Below are 18,231 nucleotides of genomic sequence, written 5' to 3'. Positions count from 1 at the left end.
CAAACGCAACGTGACGCCCGAAGAGCATTCCATCAAAGTCTGCATTTCAAAACGTCACTACTTCACTTCCGAGCCCCAGCATGTGCCTAAACAGTGGTTTATCCCCACATATGGGGTATCACCGTACTCAGGAGAAACTGGACAACAACTTTTGGGGTCAAATTTCTCCTGTTACCCTTGGGAAAATAAAAAATTGCGGGCTAAAATTCATTTTTGAGAAAATAATTTTTTTTTTTTATTTTCATGGCTCTGCGTTATAAACTTCTGTGAAGCACTTGAGGGTTCAAAGTGCTCACTACACATCTAGATTAGTTCCTTTGGGGGTCTAGTTTCCAAAATGGGGTAATTTGTGGGGGATCTCCAATGTTTAGGCACACAGGGGCTCTCCAAACGCGACATGGTGTCCGCTAATGATGAGACAATTTTCCATTTAAAAAGCCAAATGGCGTGCCTTCCCTTCTGAGCCCTGCCGTGCGCCCAAACAGTGGTTTACCCCCACATATGGGGTATCTGCATACTCAGGACAAACTGGACAACAACATTTGTGGTCCAATTTCTCCTATTACCATTGGCAAAATAGGAAATTCCAGGCTAAAAAATCATTTTTGAGAAAAGAAAAATTATTTTTTATTTTCATGGCTCTGCATTATAAACTTCTGTGAAGCACCTGGGGGTTTAAAGTGCTCAGTATGCATCTAGATAAGTTCTTTGGGGGGTCTAGTTTCCAAAATGGGGTCACTTGTGGGGGAGCTCCATTGCATAGGCACACAGGGGCTCTCCAAATGCGACATGGTGTCCGCTAACAATTGGAGCTAATTTTCCATTCAAAAAGTTAAAAGGCGCGCCTTCCCTTCCGAGCCCTGCCGTGTGCCCAAACAGTGGTTTACCCCCACATATGAGGTATCGGCGTACTCGGAAGAAATTGCTCAACAAATTTTAGGATCCATTTTATCCTATTGCCCATGTGAAAATGAAAAAATTGAGGCGAAAATAAATTTTTTGTGAAAAAAAAGTACTTTTTCATTTTTACGGATCAATTTGTGAAGCACCTGAGGGTTTAAAGTGCTCACTAGGCATCTAGATAAGTTCCTTGGGGGGTCCAGTTTCCAAAATGGGGTCACTTGTGGGGGAGCTCCAATGTTTAAGCACACAGGGTCTCTCCAAACGCGACATGGTGTCCGCTAACGATGGAGATAATTTTTCATTCAAAAAGTCAAATGGCGCTCCTTCCCTTCCGAGCCTTACCATGTGCCCAAACAGTGGTTTACCCCCACATGTGAAGTATCGGTGTACTCAGGAGAAATTGCCAAACAAATTTTAGGATCCATTTTATCCTGTTGTCCATGTGAAAATGAAAAAATTGAGGCTAAAAGAATTTTTTTGTGAAAAAAAGTACTTTTTCATTTTTACGGATCAATTTGTGAAGCACCTGGGGGTTTAAAGGGCTCACTATGCATCTAGATAAGTTCCTTGGGGCGTCTAGTTTCCAAAATGGGGTCACTTGTGGGGGAGCTCCAATTTTTAGGCACACGGGGGCTCTCCAAATGTGACATGGTGTCCGCTAAAGAGTGCAGCCAATTTTTCATTCAAAAAGTCAAATGGCGCTCCTTCCCTTCCAAGCCCTGCCGTGCGCCCAAACAGTGGTTTACCCCCACATATGAGGTATCAGCGTACTCAGGACAAATTGGACAACAACTTACGTGGTTCAGTTTCTCCTTTTACCATTGGGAAAATAAAAAAATTGTTGCTGAAAAATCATTTTTGTGACTAAAAAGTTAAATGTTCATTTTTTCCTTCCATGTTGCTTCTGCTGCTGTGAAGCACCGGAAGGGTTAATAAACTTCTTGAATGTGGTTTTGTGCACCTTGAGGGGTGCAGTTTTTAGAATGGTGTCACTTTTGGGTATTTTCAGCCATATAGACCCCTCAAACTGACTTCAAATGTGAGGTGGTCCCTAAAAAAAATGGTTTTGTAAATTTCGTTGTAAAAATGAGAAATCGCTGGTCAAATTTTAACCCTTATAACTTCCTAGCAAAAAAAAATTTTGTCTCCAAAATTGTGCTGATGTAAAGTAGACGTGTGGGAAATGTTATTTATTAACTATTTTGTGTCACATAACTCTCTGGTTTAACAGAATAAAAATTCAAAATGTGAAAATTGCGAAATTTTCAAAATTTTCGCCAAATTTCCATTTTTATCACAAATAAACACAGAATTTATTGACCTAAATTTACCACTATCATGAAGCCCAATATGTCACGAAAAAACAATCTCAGAACCGCTAGGATCCATTGAAGCGTTCCTGAGTTATTACCTCATGAAGGGACACTGGTCAGAATTGCAAAAAACGGCAAGGTCTTTAAGGTCAAAATAGGCTGGGTCATGAAGGGGTTAAATAGGTTCCAGGGGTACACAGGCAGCATTGGTGTGGTCTAGTGGTGTGGTACTAGGCCTAAACTAAAAAAAGGATGCTCTATGCAGTTTTTTTTTTTTTAATTCTTTATTTAAGTTTTCAAATAACAAACAAATATCAAAAACAGAAATGCTCACACATAAATCCCATACATATGTTGAGTCAGGAGATTACGATGCACTAAAAAATACTTGAAATCCAAACAAATATTGCTGGAAGGAAATAAGTGAGCATAGTAAATATAAACAAACTGGTTCAGGACGAAAAGGGATAGCCTAAAAATGTGATATTACACATATAAAATAGATGAAGGCCATAGGGTATGACGGTAGGAATTAAACAAAAGCAATTAAGTCGTTTCTAAAGGTGAGGAAGGACAGAAGGCTCGAATATGGGGCAAGTCAGGCGAGGTAAAAAAACAGCAAGTTTAGGGGGCTCGGCCACGGTGACACATCCCAGATCCCGCAAGGAGAAGGAAAAACAGAAATTGCACATAGCGAAACATGTCTATAGCAGTAGAGACAGATTTCAAGGGGGGGGGGGGGGCAGGTCCACCAGAATGGGATGAAAGTTTAATCCAGGGAAGCCAAGAGTTTTGAAATTTCTCATGGGAACGAGTTTCCCAACTAGTTAGTTCTTCTAGGCGAAAGAGGTCTTGGACCTTTGAAGTCCATTCTTTGAGCGTGGGGGGAGCTAATTGCCTCCAGTGTGTAGAAATCAGATGTTTAGCAGCTGCAACTAGAATGGGAAGCAGTCCTTGCTTCCCTGGTTTAAAAGAAGTGGAAGGGAGGGAAAGCAAAACATCCTGGGGGCTCAGGTCTTGCGACATTAGGCCCATACTTTGTAGAGATTTATTTATATCGGTCCAGAATTGTGTTAGGCTCGGGCAGAGCCAAAAGATGTGAAATAAAGTCCCTATAGACTGGGAAAATCTCCAGCACAGCGGAGAGTCTGCTAGCCCTAAGTGAAATAGTCGCTCTGGAATTCTGTACCACCTGGAAAGAATTTTAAACGCATTCTCTTGTAATAAGATAAATCTGGAGAACCCATGAGAGTTGGCAAGTACCTGTTGAGTTTCCAGGGGGGATAGTGTGATCCTCAACTCTGTCTCCCAGGAAGAGAGGTATAGAGGTTTAAATTGGTTAGGGGTCTTAAGGAGATTTGCGTATAACTTAGAGACCAATCTGGTAATTGGCGATTTCAGATTAACCAGAAATTCAAGCCATAACCAGTCAAGGGGTGGTCTCTCAATTAAATTGAGTTTCGACATGATGTGGCGAATATGGATTTTCTGGAGGAGATTGGAGGGTTGTTTTGTCACATTAGATGGCCAATTGTCAGTGCAGGGAACTTGTTTGGACAAGAATTGGGAGATTGTGACATCAGGGATGGAGTCCCAGAGGCCGAAGGCTTCTTGATATTTGGGGTCTGTTAGCCAGGGAGTAACTTTGAGTGGAATCTTGTCAAGAAATATGCAGAAAGGAGGGTGATTTGGGATAAGGGTACGTCTGATAGATAAGGTGTTGAGAATTATGTCATCAAATTTCTGTTGCGGGGGGGATAGTGGAAGTCCAGAGATAACGGTCGGCCCCCTTCCCCAGTAGGTTGGGTTTTGTTAAGTTTATCCATCTAGCGAGGTGAATTGCTTTGTGATAGGTGCGGAAATCAGGCAGACCCAGACCACCTTCGCCCCTGGGTAGAGAGAGGATTTTTAGAGGGACTCTAGCTTTTTTATATTTCCACACAAACTGGTAGACCAATTGGTTAATCGAAAGGAAAAAAGAGTTGGGAAGAGTTATAGGGACCATATTCATGATGTAGAAGATTTTTGGAAAGATATAGAATTTTATGACGTTTATCCTACCCATCCAAGATAGATATGGCAGGTCGTACTTTTATAAATCTAGATGTAGGTTAGCTAAAAGGGGGATGTAGTTATGTTTCTAAAGTGAGGAAGGGTCTGCCGATAAGTGTATTCCGAGGTATTTCAATTTTTCTGGAGGCCAGTTGAAGGGGTGTCTTTTTTTAATATAGAGATATCTGATATATTTGCTGAGATATTTAAAGCTTCTGATTTGTTCATATTTATTTTAAAATTGGAAATCTCACCAAATTCTGCGAATAGTGACATAAGTCTGGGAAAAGATGATCTTGGGTTAGTAGTTAACCCCTTAAGCCCCGAGGGTGGTTCGCACGTTAATGAGCGGGCCAATTTTTACAATTCTGACCACTGTCCATTTATGAGGTTATAACTCTGGAATGCTTCAACGGATCCCAGTGATTCTGACATTGTTTTCTCGTGACGTATTGTACTTCATGTTAGTGGTAAAATTTATTCGATATAACTTGCGTTTATTGGAGAAAAAAATGGAAATTTGGTGAAAATTTTGAAAATTTTGCAATTTTCCAACTTTAAATTTTTATACCCTTAAATCACAGAGATATGTCATGCAAAATACTTAATAAGTAACATTTCCCACATGTCTACTTTACATCAGCACAATTTTGGAACCAGCAATTTCTCATTTTTACAACACCATTTTTTTTTTAGGGACCACATCTCATTTGAAGTCATTTTCAGGGGTATATATGATAGAAAATACCCAAGTGTGACACCATTCTAAAAACTGCACCCCTCAAGGTGCTCAAAACCACATTCAAGAAGTTTATTAACCCTTCAGGTGTTTTACAGGAAATTTTGGAATGTTTAAATAAAAATGAACATTTAACTTTTTTTCACACAAAATTTATTTCAGCTCCAACTTGTTTTATTTTACCAAGGGTAACAGGAGAAAATGGACCCCAAAAGTTGTTGTACAATTTGTCCTGAGTACGTTGATACCCCATATGTGGGGATAAACCACTTTTTGGGCGCATGGCAGAGCTCGGAAGGAAAGGAGCGCCATTTGACTTTTCAATACAAATTTGACTGGAATTGAGATGGGACGCCATGTTGCGTTTGGAGAGCCCCTGATGTGCCTAAACATTGAAACCCCCCACAAGTGACACCATTTTGGAAAGTAGACCCCCTAAGGAACTTATCTAGATGTGTTTTGAGAGCTTTGAGCCCCCAAGTGTTTCACTACAGTTTATAACGCAGAGCCGTGAAAATAAAAATTCTTTTTTTTTTTTCACAAAAATAATTTTTTAGCCCCAAGTTTTTTATTTTCCCAAGGGTAAGAGAAGAAATTGGACCCCAAAAGTTGTTGTCCAATTTGTCCTGAGTATGCCGATACCCCATATGTGGGGGGGAACCACTGCTTGGGCGCATGGCAGAGCTCGGAAGGGAAGGAGCGCCATTTGGAATACAGACTTAGATGGATTGGTCTGCAGGCATCACGTTGCATTTGCAGAGCCCCTGATGTACCCAAACAGTAGAAACCCTCCACAAGTGACCCCATATTGGAAACTAGACCCCTAAAGGAACTTATCTAGATGTGTTGTGAGAACTTTGAACCCCCAAGTGTTTCACTGCAGTTTACAACGCAGAGCCGCAAAAATAAAAAAATCTTATTTTTCCCACAAAAATGATTTTTAGCCCCCCACATTTTTATTTTCCCAAGGATAACAAGATAACTTGGACCCCAAACGTTGTTGTCCAATTTGTCCTGAGTACTCTGATACCCCATATGTTGGGGTATACCCTTGTTTGGGCGCACCGGAGAGCTCGGAATGGAAGGAGCACTGTTTTACTTTTTCAACGCAGAATTGGCTGGAATTGAGATCGGACGCCATGTTGCATTTGGAGAGCCCCTGATGTGCCTGAACAGTGGAAACCCCCCAATTATAACTGAAACCCTAATCCAACAACACCCCTAACCCTAAATCCCAACGGTAACCCTAACCACACCCCTAACCCTGAAACACCCCTAATTCTAATCCCAACCCTAATCCCAACCGTAAATATAATCCAAACCCTAACCCTAACTTTAGCCCCAACCCTAACTTTAGCCCCAACCCTAACCCTAACTTTAGCACCAACCCTAACCCCAACCCTAACCCTAGCCCTAACCCTAGCCCTAACCCTAGCCCCAACCCTAGCCCCAACCCTAGCCCTAACCCTAGCCCCAACCCTAGCCCCAACCTTAGCCCCAACCCTAGCCCTAACCCTAGCCCCAACCCTAACCCTAGCCCTAACCCTAACCCTAGCCCTGATGGGAAAATGGAAATAAATACATTTTTTAAATTTTATTATTTTTCCTAAACTAAGGGGCTGATGAAGGGGGGTTTGATTTACTTTTATAGCGTTTTTATATCGGATTTTTATGATTGGCAGCTGTCACTAAAAGACTTTTTTTATAGCAAAAAAGTTTTTGCGTCTCCACATTTTGAGACCTATAATTTTTCCATATTTTGGTCCACAGAGTCCTCTGAGGTCTTGTTTTTTGCGGGACGAGTTGACGTTTTTATTGGTAACATTTTTGGACACGTGACAGTTTTTGATCACCAAAAACCAGCTATTCATGAATTTCTTTTGGGGGATGCGTTTATACCGTTCCGCTTTTGGTAAAATTGATAAAGCAGTTTTATTCGTCGGGTCAGTACGATCACATCTCATTTATATGATTTTTTAATGTTTTGGCGCTTTTATACGATAAAAGCTATTTTATAGAAAAAATAATTATTTTGGCATCGCTTTATTCTCAGGACTATAACTTTTTATTTTTTTGCTTATTATGCTTTGTGGCAGCTCGTTTTTTGCGGGACAAGATGAAGTTTTCAGCGGTACCATGGTTATTTACATCCGTCTTTTTGATCGCGTGTTATTCCACTTTTTGTTTGGCGGTATGATAGTAAACACATGTGGAAATTTTTTTTTTTACTTTTTTACTTTGTTCCAGGGGGGGACATCACAGATTGCCGATCTTACAGTTTGCACAGCACTCTGTAAGATCTGCGATCTCACTAACATCGCTGCAGGCTTACCAGCACCTGCAGGCGACCCGGAAGTACTCCCTGCAGGACCCGAATGCAGCCCCGCGGCCATTTTGGATCCGGGGCCTGCAGGGAGAAGACGCTCGGTATAAGGTGAGCACATCACCTTGTACCGATCGTCTCAGGGAAGCAAGCAGGGAGCCCCCTTCCTGCGCGATGCTTCCCTGTACCACCGGCACACCGCGATCATGTTTGATCGCGGTGTGCCGGGGGTTAATGTGCCGCGAGCGGTCAGTGACTGCTCCTGGCACATAGTGCCGGATGTCAGCTGCGATAGTCAGCTGACACCCGGCCGCGATCGGCCACGCTCCCCCCGTGAGCGCGGCCGATCGCTATGACGTACTATCCCGTCGGTGGGAATTAAGGCCCACCCCACCTCGACGGGATAGTACGTCATATGGGATTAAGGGGTTAAAAGTAGAAGATCATCAGCGAAGGCAGCCACCTTGACCTCTGTCCCACCCACCTTTAGGCCTTTAACCCCTTACCGGCATCGGACGTACTATACCGTCCGATGCCGGCTCCCCTGCTTTGATGCAGGGCTCCGCGGTGAGCCCGCATCAAAGCCGGGACATGTCAGCTGTTTTGAACAGCTGACATGTGCCCGCAATAGGTGCGGGCAGAATCGCGATCTGCCCGCACCTATTAACTAGTTAAATGCCGCTGTCAAACGCAGACAGCGGCATTTAACTACCGCTTCCGGCCGGGCGGCCGGAAATGACGTCATCGCCGACCCCCGTCACATGATCGGGGGTCGGCGATCCTTGTATATTGTAACCATAGAGGTCCCAGAGACCTCTATGGTTACTGATGAGCGGTGGCTGTGAGCGCCACCCTGTGGTCAGCGCTCACAGCACACCTCCATTTCTGCTACATAGCAGCGATCAGCAGATCGCTGCTATGTAGCAGAGCCGATCGTGCTGTGCCAGCTTCTAGCCTCCCATGGAGGCTATTGAAGCATGGCAAAAGTTAAGAAAAAAAGTTTAAAAAAATGTGAAAAAAATAAAAAAGACATAAAAGTTTAAATCACCCCCCTTTCGCCCCAATCAAAATAAATCAATAAAAAAAAATATCAAATCTACGCATATTTGGTATCGCTGCGCTCAGAATCGCCCGATCTATCAATTAAAAAAAAGTATTAACCTGATCGCTAAACAGCGTAGCGGGAAAAAAACTTCGAAACGCCAGAATTACGTTTTTTTGGTCGCCGCGACATTGCATTAAAATGCAATAACGGGCGATCAAAAGAACGTATCTGCACCAAAATGCTATCATTAAAAACGTCATCTCGGCACGCAAAAAATAAGCCCTCAACCGACCCCAGATCATGAAAAATGGAGACGCTACGAGTATCGGAAAATGGCGCTTTTTTTTTTTTTTTTTTTTTTTTTAGCAAAGTTTGGAATTTTTTTCACCACCTAGATAAAAAATAACCTAGCCATGTTAGGTGTCTATGAACTCGTACTGACCTGGAGAATCATAATGGCAGGTCATTTTTAGCATTTAGTGAACCTAGCAAAAAAGCCAAACAAAAAACCAATGTGGGATTGCACTTTTTTTGCAATTTCACCGTACTTGGAATTTTTTTCCCATTTTCTAGTACACGACATGCTAAAACCAATTATGTCGTTCAAAAGTACAACTTGTCCCACAAAAAATAAGCCCTGACATGGCCAAATTGACGGAAAAATAAAAAAGTTATGGCTCTGGGAAGGAGGGGAGCGAAAAACGAACACGGAAAAACGAAATATCCCCCGGTCATGAAGGGGTTAATGTCAGTGTCTTGTCTTATCCTTTCCATTAGGGTCTCCATTACCACGCTAAAGAGGGCAGGGGAAAGAGGACAGCCCTGTCTGGTGCCATTCCGTTTTTTAAAGGGCCCTGAGAAGATCCCGTTTACCCCGACTCTAGCAGATGGGTCCACATAAAGGGACATGATAGCATCTATGAAAGGGACCAGGAGATTTGCTATTGGGGGTAGCCTTTAAAATGTCTTCCACCTCTTTTAGTGTGACTTCAGCAATAAGTGTGTTGCAGTCCTCAGGGGAAATTGTTGGAAGGGGAAGAGGGGCCAAGAAATTTTTAATTTTGGATAAGGCCGTTGAACAGTCTTTCATATTATCAGGGGGGGGGGAGGGTAAATTATAAAGGGATTCGTAATATTGGCGGAAGGTCTCAGCAATTTCCTTGGAGTCAACAACTCTCTTATTTGTCTTGGTGAAAACATGTTTAATAAATTTCTTTTCTTTTTGCTTTTTAAGCAACTGTGTTGTGAGTTTGCTGCTTCTGTTCCCATGCATGTAGAAGCGATGTCTGCAGTACATGAACAGTTTTGCTGATTTCACGTTTAACAAATCTTTGAGTTTGCTGCGGAGGGAAGTGAGTTCTTGTAAGGAATCGCTCGATCTAGTGGATTTATGGGTACGCTCTGACATATTAATTTGATGAAGGAGTGACTGAATTTCTTTGTCTCTCTGTTTTTTGATATGTGAGCCTAAAGAGATAAGTTCCCCTCTGAGGACGGCCTTATGCGTTTCCCAGATGATGTGAGAGATTTGTCCAGAGTTAATATTTTCGTCAAAAAATCGGGAAATGGTGGATTTTAGACTGTTGACATGTTTTGGGTTATCAAGCAATGATTCATTTAATCGCCAGGTCATGGTGGCTCTAGGTAAGGTGGAGATTATTATTTCCAGGAAGATAGGTGCATGATCTGATATTGTAATTTCTCCAATTCGGGATGATTTGATTAAGTGTAAAGTGCGGGACTGCACAAGTAAGTAGTCTATACGGTGGTATGAGTTATGTAGGGGTGAAAAGAAGGTATAGTCTTTTGTTGTGGGGAATAAATTGCGCCAGGGATCAACTAACTGTAGAGAGCTTAATTTGTCTAAGAATTTTTGTCTCAGTTTCTGAGAAATGGGGGAGGAGCCACTGGAAGCGTCTAAATTGGGTTGTAGCGTTAAATTTATGTCGCCTCCCACAAACAACAACCCTTCTTGGAAAAGATGGAGAGTATCTAGAGTTTTAATGAGCCATTGAATTTGATTGGAGTTGGGTGCATATAAGTTAGCTAGGGTAATTTTCGTGTTTGCCAATATGCCTTTTACAAAAATATATCTGCCTTCCGAATCTGCCAAACTGTCCCCAAATGTGAAGGGAAGACAATTTCTAAGCACTATGCTTACTCATTTGGTAGCAGAGGAGGAGCAACTATTATACCAAGTGGGGAAAGAGGAGAATGACATATTCGGAGTTTTACCCGTTTTAAAGTGTGTTTCTTGTAGAAATACTACCTGTGCAGATTGTTTCTTTAGTAATGTGAGGGTTTGATTGCGTTTCGCGGGGGAGTTAAGACCCTTCACGTTAAAGGATGCCACCGTGACAGAGCCCATGTCAGACCTACCATCGGCCATCAGTCCTATCCCAAGATCCTCCGTCACACCGTAGAGCCTGAAAAAACAAAATAACAAGGTAAACAAAAAACTTTGTACAGTATAGTGCTCGCCCATCGCAGGGGGGGGTTAAAGGAACCCAATCATGAGTGAGAGTTGTTCAAGTGGTGATCTTTAGAAAAAAGATGTCTAGAAATTCAAACAATAGGAAGTTATTTCCGGAAAGCTGTGGAACAAATCAGAGCAACACATAAAGAAGGAAAAAACAAAACCAAGACAGACGGCAGGAGAGGACCTCTCAACTCCATATAAGCCTGTCACCATTAAAAGCAAAAAAAACCTGGAGAGAAAATAATATCAACGTCAAAAAACTACCTCTTGTCAAGGCAGACTATCAAATATAAGCCGACGCATTGCTTCTAAGAGTTCAGGTAGGGTGGTTTTTTGAGACGGTTTTCTTCGCTCGTGGGGAAGCATGCTTCTTCTTTACAATCCACTCCTGTGGTTTCGACATCTGGGGAAGACTCCATCCCGTGTCGACTGGCAGCCAGGAAGGAATGTCCATAGGAGCAATATCAAGAACTTTCCAGGCATCATCCAGATCTGCAGGGGAGCGTAATGAGATCTGACGATTTCCTAGTGTTATCGCGAGACTGAACGGGAAAAGCCACTTATATACAAGCCTTTTGCTCTCAGTTCTGTCAGGAGGGGTTTGAGAATACACCTCTTTGCAAGAGTGGATGGGGCCAGGTCCTGGAATATTTGAAGCTGGGAACCATCATATGAGAGACTGTCTTTCTCCTTCGCATTGGCTAGGATGGCTGCAGTGTCTACATAACTCAGGAGACCGCTTATAACATCCCTTGGAGGGTCATTCTGTTTAGGTCTGGGTTTGAGAGCACGGTGAACTGTTTCGATGACAACTGTATCAGCTCTCTCCTTGCCCAGAAGGTTAGAAAAGATTTCTCTGGAAACCTTGTCCAGGGATTCGCGAGCGAAAGATTCGGGAATACCTCTCAATCTGATATTTTTTCTTCTACTGCGGTTTTCCTGGTCTTCTGCTGCTAAAAGGGCTGTGTTCAGCTGGTGTTGTTGTTGAAGGAGTTGGTCTTGTAAGCAAATTATTGCTTCTGTCGCTTCCACATTGACCGCTTCCAAGGTTTCCACTCTCTGACCCATTTGTTGTATGTCAGCTCGCAAGCCAGCTATTTCCTCCAAGAGTGGTTGCATACTTTGAGCCATCAGCTTCTTCATAAAGGCTCTGGAGATTGGTACAGAGTCCTCCTCAGTAGATTCGCAGTCTGAGCCGTCTCCGCTGGAGTCAGTGTCACCCAAGGTGTCATGGGAAATAGGCCTTTTAGGCGTTTTTTTTAAGGAGTTTGAGTTGCTTCAGGTCTCTTTTTAAGGTATTTATCAAGGTCACCATGTGTGTTGCATTTCTGGCTTTCCGCTAAAGCCTTACTCTAACTTTTTTCACGCTCCTTATTTGATTTGCCCATGTTAAAGCTTCTGATAGCGTGATGTGTGATGATCAGCACTTGAACTTTTAGAGAAGGATCAGTTATTCATTTATCTGAGTGGGGCGATACCCTTGAGCTTGTGCAGAGGCGTCACCCCAGTGTTAAGCGTGTATGGAAGTCTATAAAAACTAAATATAATTGCAAAAAAAAAGGAAAAGAAAAAGAATAAAAATAAACTGAAAAAAAGGTGAGAACTGTACTAGAACTTTTGCTGTATTTCCACTAGCTGGCAGTGAAGTACCATGTAGTGACTTCTTTTTGTATTAGAGCGGTTCCACAGAGGAGGTTTTCAGCCTCAGAGTTAAAATTATATAAGGCAGTTTATTGCAGTAGAAAATGTAGCAATCCAGCAATAAAATGGAGGTGAAGGTATAAAGTAAACACAACAAGCAGTCACCCGCTTCACCCAGGGAAAGCGTCTAATTGTGCTAATTTTGCTGGGTATGGGGCAGCAGGGGATCCAAGTCGGGCGATATAATGATGATTTGCTGTTATCCTGGGTATGGGGCAGCAGGAGACAAACACTCGGTCCAGGAAGACAGGCCCTTATCCCCTTTGGGTCTCAGGCACCCGCGGTCCCGCGGTAGGGGGCCAATATGGTGGCGTATGGCGGGAAGGAGGAAGCTGGAGACGACGGAGGGACATCGAGGTCTCCGCGAGCCGCCCCTAGTCCGGGCTCGGCCCCGGGTTCAAGGAGGTAGAGCGACCGGAGCAGGCAAGCCACCGGCCCGCAGCACAGCCGACCGCGAGCCGCCAAACACGACCGGGGCCACCGGAGCAGGAAGGCCGAGGTGGGCGGGAAGGGGGCCGCGAGGCCGGCAGTGGACATACCTGCGGGAGTTCAACACCGGAGTCCACACCGCAAGCCCGAGGGACCAGCGTCTCACAGTCACAGACGGAGGGAGCGGGGACGACTTACTGAAGGTGTCGCCTCCGCTTCAGCAGCTCTCCTCCCGACGCAGCAGGATCCAAGAGGGCGCCTCCACTCCTCTCTCACCTCCTTACCGGCCAGGGCACGGGGGATTTCTCCTCCGCAGGCTACCTCGGCGCTATATCAGCACCAGACCCGGCACCAGCCGGTGGGAAGAGCGGCTCCCCGACTGTCCCCGGGGCTGCCCGTGTGTCTCAGAGTCTTGCTGTAATTAAAGCCCCAGTCTTCGTTCCGGGCGATCAAATGAGTCTCTCTGGGTAGAGGGCACCAGCCGGTGCCGATCCAAATAGTGGATGGTCCACAAACTGCCGATTAAGGGTAGATTTTTATAACCAGCAGAGGAGCTCAAGGGAGACACGTCTAGCTCCTTTAGCTGCTGGCCACGCCCCCCATGCCACGTAGGCGTCATTAAAGTCGGTGCCAATCCGAAAAGATCGCGTCCCTGCAGATCCGGTGAAAGGGTTAACTCCAACTTCACCCGATCTGCAGGGACAAGGGGAGTGGTAGTACAGCCCAGGGTGGGTGGCTTCACCCCCCCTCCCCCGTGGCTACGATCGCTCTGATTGGCTGTTGAAAGTGAAACTGCCAATCAGAGCGATTTGTAATATTTCACCTATTGAAACTGGTGAAATATTACATTCCAACCATGGCCAATGCTGCAATATCATCGGCCATGGCTGGAAACACTGGTCTGCCCCCCCCCACCGACACCGATCCCCCATCCCCAGTCCTCCGATCAGTCCTGTACACTGCTCCGCTTCCCTCCGTCCTCCTGTCTGCTCCCCCGTGCTCTTGTCCACTCCCCCGTGCTCCAATCCCACCCCCATGCTCCAATCCAACCCTTCTGCACTCCGATCCACCTTCGTGCTCCGATCCACCCCCCCATGCTTCGATCCACCCCCCGTGCTCCAATCCACCCCCCGCGCTTCGATCCACCCCCCCATGCTCTGATCCACCCTCCCGTGCTCCCCCCCATCCCATCATACTTACCGAGCCTCCCGGGTTCCATCCGTCTTCTCCATGGGCGCCGCCATCTTCCAAAATGGCGGGCGCATGCGCAGTGCACCCGCCGAATCTGCCGGCAGGCAGATTCGTTCCAATGTGCATTTTGATCACTGTGATAAAACCTATTACAGTGATCAAAATAAAAAAAAAATAGTAAATGACCCCCCCCCCCTTTGTCACCCCCATAGGTAGGGACAATAATAAAATAAAGAATTTTTTTTTTCCACTGAGGTTGGGGTTAGAACTAGGGTTAGGGTTAGGGTTTCGGTATGTGCACACGTATTCTGGTCCTCTGCGGATTTTTCCGCAGCGGATTTGATAAATCCGCAGTGCTAAACCGCTGCGGATTTATGGCGGATTTACCGCGGTTTTTCTGCGCATTTCACTGCGGTTTTAAAACTGCGATTTTCTATTGGAGCAGTTGTAAAACCGCTGCGGAATCCACAGAAAGAAGTGACATGCTGCGGAATGAAAAGCGCTGCGTTTCCCTGCAGTTTTTCTGCAGCATGTGTACAGCGATTTTTGTTTCCCATAGGTTTAAATTGAACTGTAAACTCATGGGAAACTGCTGCGGATCCGCAGCATTTTCCGCAGCGTGTGCACATACCTTTAGAATCAGGCTATGTGCACACGGTGCGGATTTGGCTGCGGATCCACAGCAGATTGGCCGCTCCGGATTTACAGCAGTGTTCCATCAGGTTTACAGTACCATGTATACCTATGGAACACCAAATCCGCTGTGCCCATGGTGCGGAAAATACCGCGCGGAAACGCTGCGTTGTATTTTCCGCAGCATGTCAATTCTTTGTGCGGATTCTGCAGCGTTTTACACCTGTTCCTCAATAGGAATCCACAGGTAAAATCCGCACAAAAAACACTGGAAATCGGCGGTAAATCCGCAGGTAAAACGCAGTGCCTTTTACCCGCAGATTTTTCAAAAGTGGTGCTGAAAAATCTCACACGAATCCGCAACGTGGGCACATAGCCTTACGGTTAGGGTTGGAATTAGGGTTGTGGTTAGGGTTGTGATTAGGGTTATGGCTACAGTTGGGATTAGGGTTAGGGGTGTGTTGGGGTTAGTGTTGGAGGTAGAATTGAGGGGTTTCCACTGTTTAGGCACATCAGGGGTCTCCAAACGCAACATGGCGCCACCATTGAGTCCAGTCAATCTTGCATTCAAAAAGTCAAATGGTGCTCCCTCACTTCCGAGCCCCGACGTGTGCCCAAACAGTGGTTTACCCCCACATATGGGGTACCAGCATACTCAGGACAAACTGCGCAACAATTACTGGGGTTCAATTTCTCCTGGTACCCTTGTGAAAATAAAAAATTGCTTGCTAAAACATCATTTTTGAGGAAAGAAAAATGATTTTTTATTTTCACGGCTCTGCGTTATAAACTTCTGTGAAGCACTTGGGGGTTCAAATTTCTCACCACACATCTAGATAAGTTCCTTTCGGGGTCTAGTTTCCAAAATCTGGTCACTTGTGGGGGGTTTCTACTGTTTAGCCACATCAGGGGCTCTGCAAACGCAACGTGAGGCCCGCAGAGCATTCCATCAAAGTCTGCATTTCAAAACGTCACTACTTCACTTCCGAGCCCCGGCATGTGCCCAAACAGTGGTTTACCCCCACATATGGGGCATCAGCGTACCAAGGAAAAACTGGTCAACAACGTTTGGGGTCAAATTTCTCCTGTTACTCTTTGGAAAATAAAAAATTGCGGGCTAAAAAATCATTTTTGAGAAAATAATTTTTTTTTCATTTTCATGGCTCTGCGTTATAAACTTCTGTGAAGCAGTTGGGGGTTCAAAGTGCTCACCACACATCTAGATTAGTTCCTTTGGGGGTCTAGTTTCCAAAATGGGGTCATCTCCAATGTTTAGGCGGACAGAGGCTCTCCAAACGTGACATTAGCGCCAATGATTGGAGCTAATTTTCCATTTAAAAAGCCAAATGGCGTGCCTTCCCTTCCGAGCCCTGCCGTGCACCCAAATAGTGGTTTACCCCCACATATGGGGTATCAGCGTACTCAGGACAAACTGGACACCAACATTTGGGGTCCAATTTCTCCTATTACCCTTGGCAAAATAGGAAATTCCAGGCTAAATATCATTTTTCAGGAAAGAAAAATTATTTTTTATTTTCATGGCTCTGCGTTATAAACTTCTGTGAAGCACCTGAGGGTTTAAAGTGCTCACTAGGCATCTAGATAAGTTCCTTGGGGGGTCTAGTTTCCAAAATGGGGACACTTGTGTGGGAGCTCCAATGTTTAGGCACACAGGGGCTCTCCAAACGCGACATGGTGTCCGCTAACGATGGAGATAATTTTTCATTCAAAAAGTCAAATGGCGCTCCTTCCCTTCCGAGCCTTACCATGTGCCCAAACAGTGGTTTACCCTCACATGGGAGGTATCGGTGTACTCAGGAGAAATTGCCCAACAAATTTTAGGATCCATTTTATCCTGTTGCCCATGTGAAAATGAAAAAATTGAGGCTAAAGATTTTTTTTGTGAAAAAAAAGTACTTTTTCATTTTCACAGATCAATTTGTGAAGCACCTGGGGATTTAAAGTGCTCACTATGCATCTAGATAAGTTCCTTGGGGCGTCTAGTTTCCAAAATGGGGTCACTTGTGGGGGAGCTCCAATTTTTAGGCACACGGAGGCTCTCCAAACGTGACATGGTGTCCGCTAAAGAGTGGAGCCAATTTTTCATTCAAAAAGTCAAATGGCGCTCCTTCCCTTCCAAGCCCTGCCGTGCGCCCAAACAGTGGTTTACCCCCACATATGAGGTACCAGCGTACTCAGGACAAATTGGACAACAACTTTTGTGGTTCAGTTTCTCCTTTTACCATTGGGAAAATTAAAAAAATGTTGCTAAAAGATCATTTTTGGGACTAAAAAGTTAAATGTTCATTTTTTCCTTCCATGTTGCTTCTGCTGCTGTGAAACACCTGAAGGGTTAATAAACTTCTTGAATGTGGTTTTGAGCACCTTGAGGGGTTCAGTTTTTAGAATGGTGTCAATTCTGGGTATTTTCAGCCATATAGACCCCTCAAATTGACTTCAAATATGAGGTGATCCCTAAAAAAAATGGTTTTGTAAATTTCGTTGTAAAAATGAGAAATTGCTGGTCAAATTTTGTGCTGATGTAAAGTATACATGTGGGAAATGTTATTTATTAACTATTTTTTGTCACAAAATTCTCTGGTTTAACAGAATAAAAATTAAAAATGTGAAAATTGTGAAATTTTCAAAATTTTCGCCAAGTTTCTGTTTTTATCACAAATAAACGCAGAATTTGTTGACCTAAATTTACCACTAACATGAAGCTCAATATGTCACGAAAAAGCAATCTCAGAACCGCTAGAATCCGTTGAAGCGTTCCTGAGTTATTACCTCATAAAGGGACACTGGTCAATTGCAAAAAACGGCCAGGTCATTAAGGTCAAAATAGGCTGGGTCATGAAGGGGTTAAATAGGTTCCAGGGGTACACACGGCAGCATTGGTGTGGTCAGCGGAGGACAATTGGAAGCAGGGACCGCAGACAGACTTACTAGGCCTAAAGTAAAAAAGTAGGCTCAATGCAGGTTTAAACAGGTTCCAGGGTTACACAGGCTGTTAGGGCTAGTGGAACACACCGAGTAAATCGCTCGATGTTTATTGATATTGGTGCGTTCGTAGCCCGGGGTCCACGGTGCAGGAGTACCTGCTGCTAGCAAACGGCGGAGCTATATGGCGGTATAGACTAACTCAGTTAATTCACTGAGTAGCCGTGAAAGGAAAGCACTGTGCCCTGTTAGACTCCACAGAGGCACAGGCTAACTGCCCAAACAGAGAGCAGTCAGTGGTCACACAAACACACAAAACTCCTCGCCGGAGGAGCCAGCATTCTAGGGGCTTATTTCAGCCGAGTCCCTGAATACACATACATGTGACCACACTGGCGCAAAGCACATAACATTAGACAATACTAGCGCATGGCCGTGCGGTCATGCGCAGCTTATATAGTTGCAGCACAGGAAGCTGCT

The 18,231-nt window shown here is 44.5% G+C and overlaps 1 protein-coding gene across 1 annotated transcript in view; it reads left to right on the top strand.

The window, feature by feature from the left end:
• Window positions 1-18,231, top strand: part of ANKRD33B (ankyrin repeat domain 33B) — a 1,522,421-nt gene that overhangs the window by 592,049 nt on the left and 912,141 nt on the right. The window lies entirely within an intron of this gene.

The sequence above is a fragment of the Ranitomeya imitator genome, chromosome 6 (genome assembly GCF_032444005.1).
Source record: "Ranitomeya imitator isolate aRanImi1 chromosome 6, aRanImi1.pri, whole genome shotgun sequence".
In the NCBI taxonomy this organism is placed as follows: domain Eukaryota; kingdom Metazoa; phylum Chordata; class Amphibia; order Anura; family Dendrobatidae; genus Ranitomeya; species Ranitomeya imitator.
This window is presented reverse-complemented; position numbering and strand designations above follow the sequence as displayed.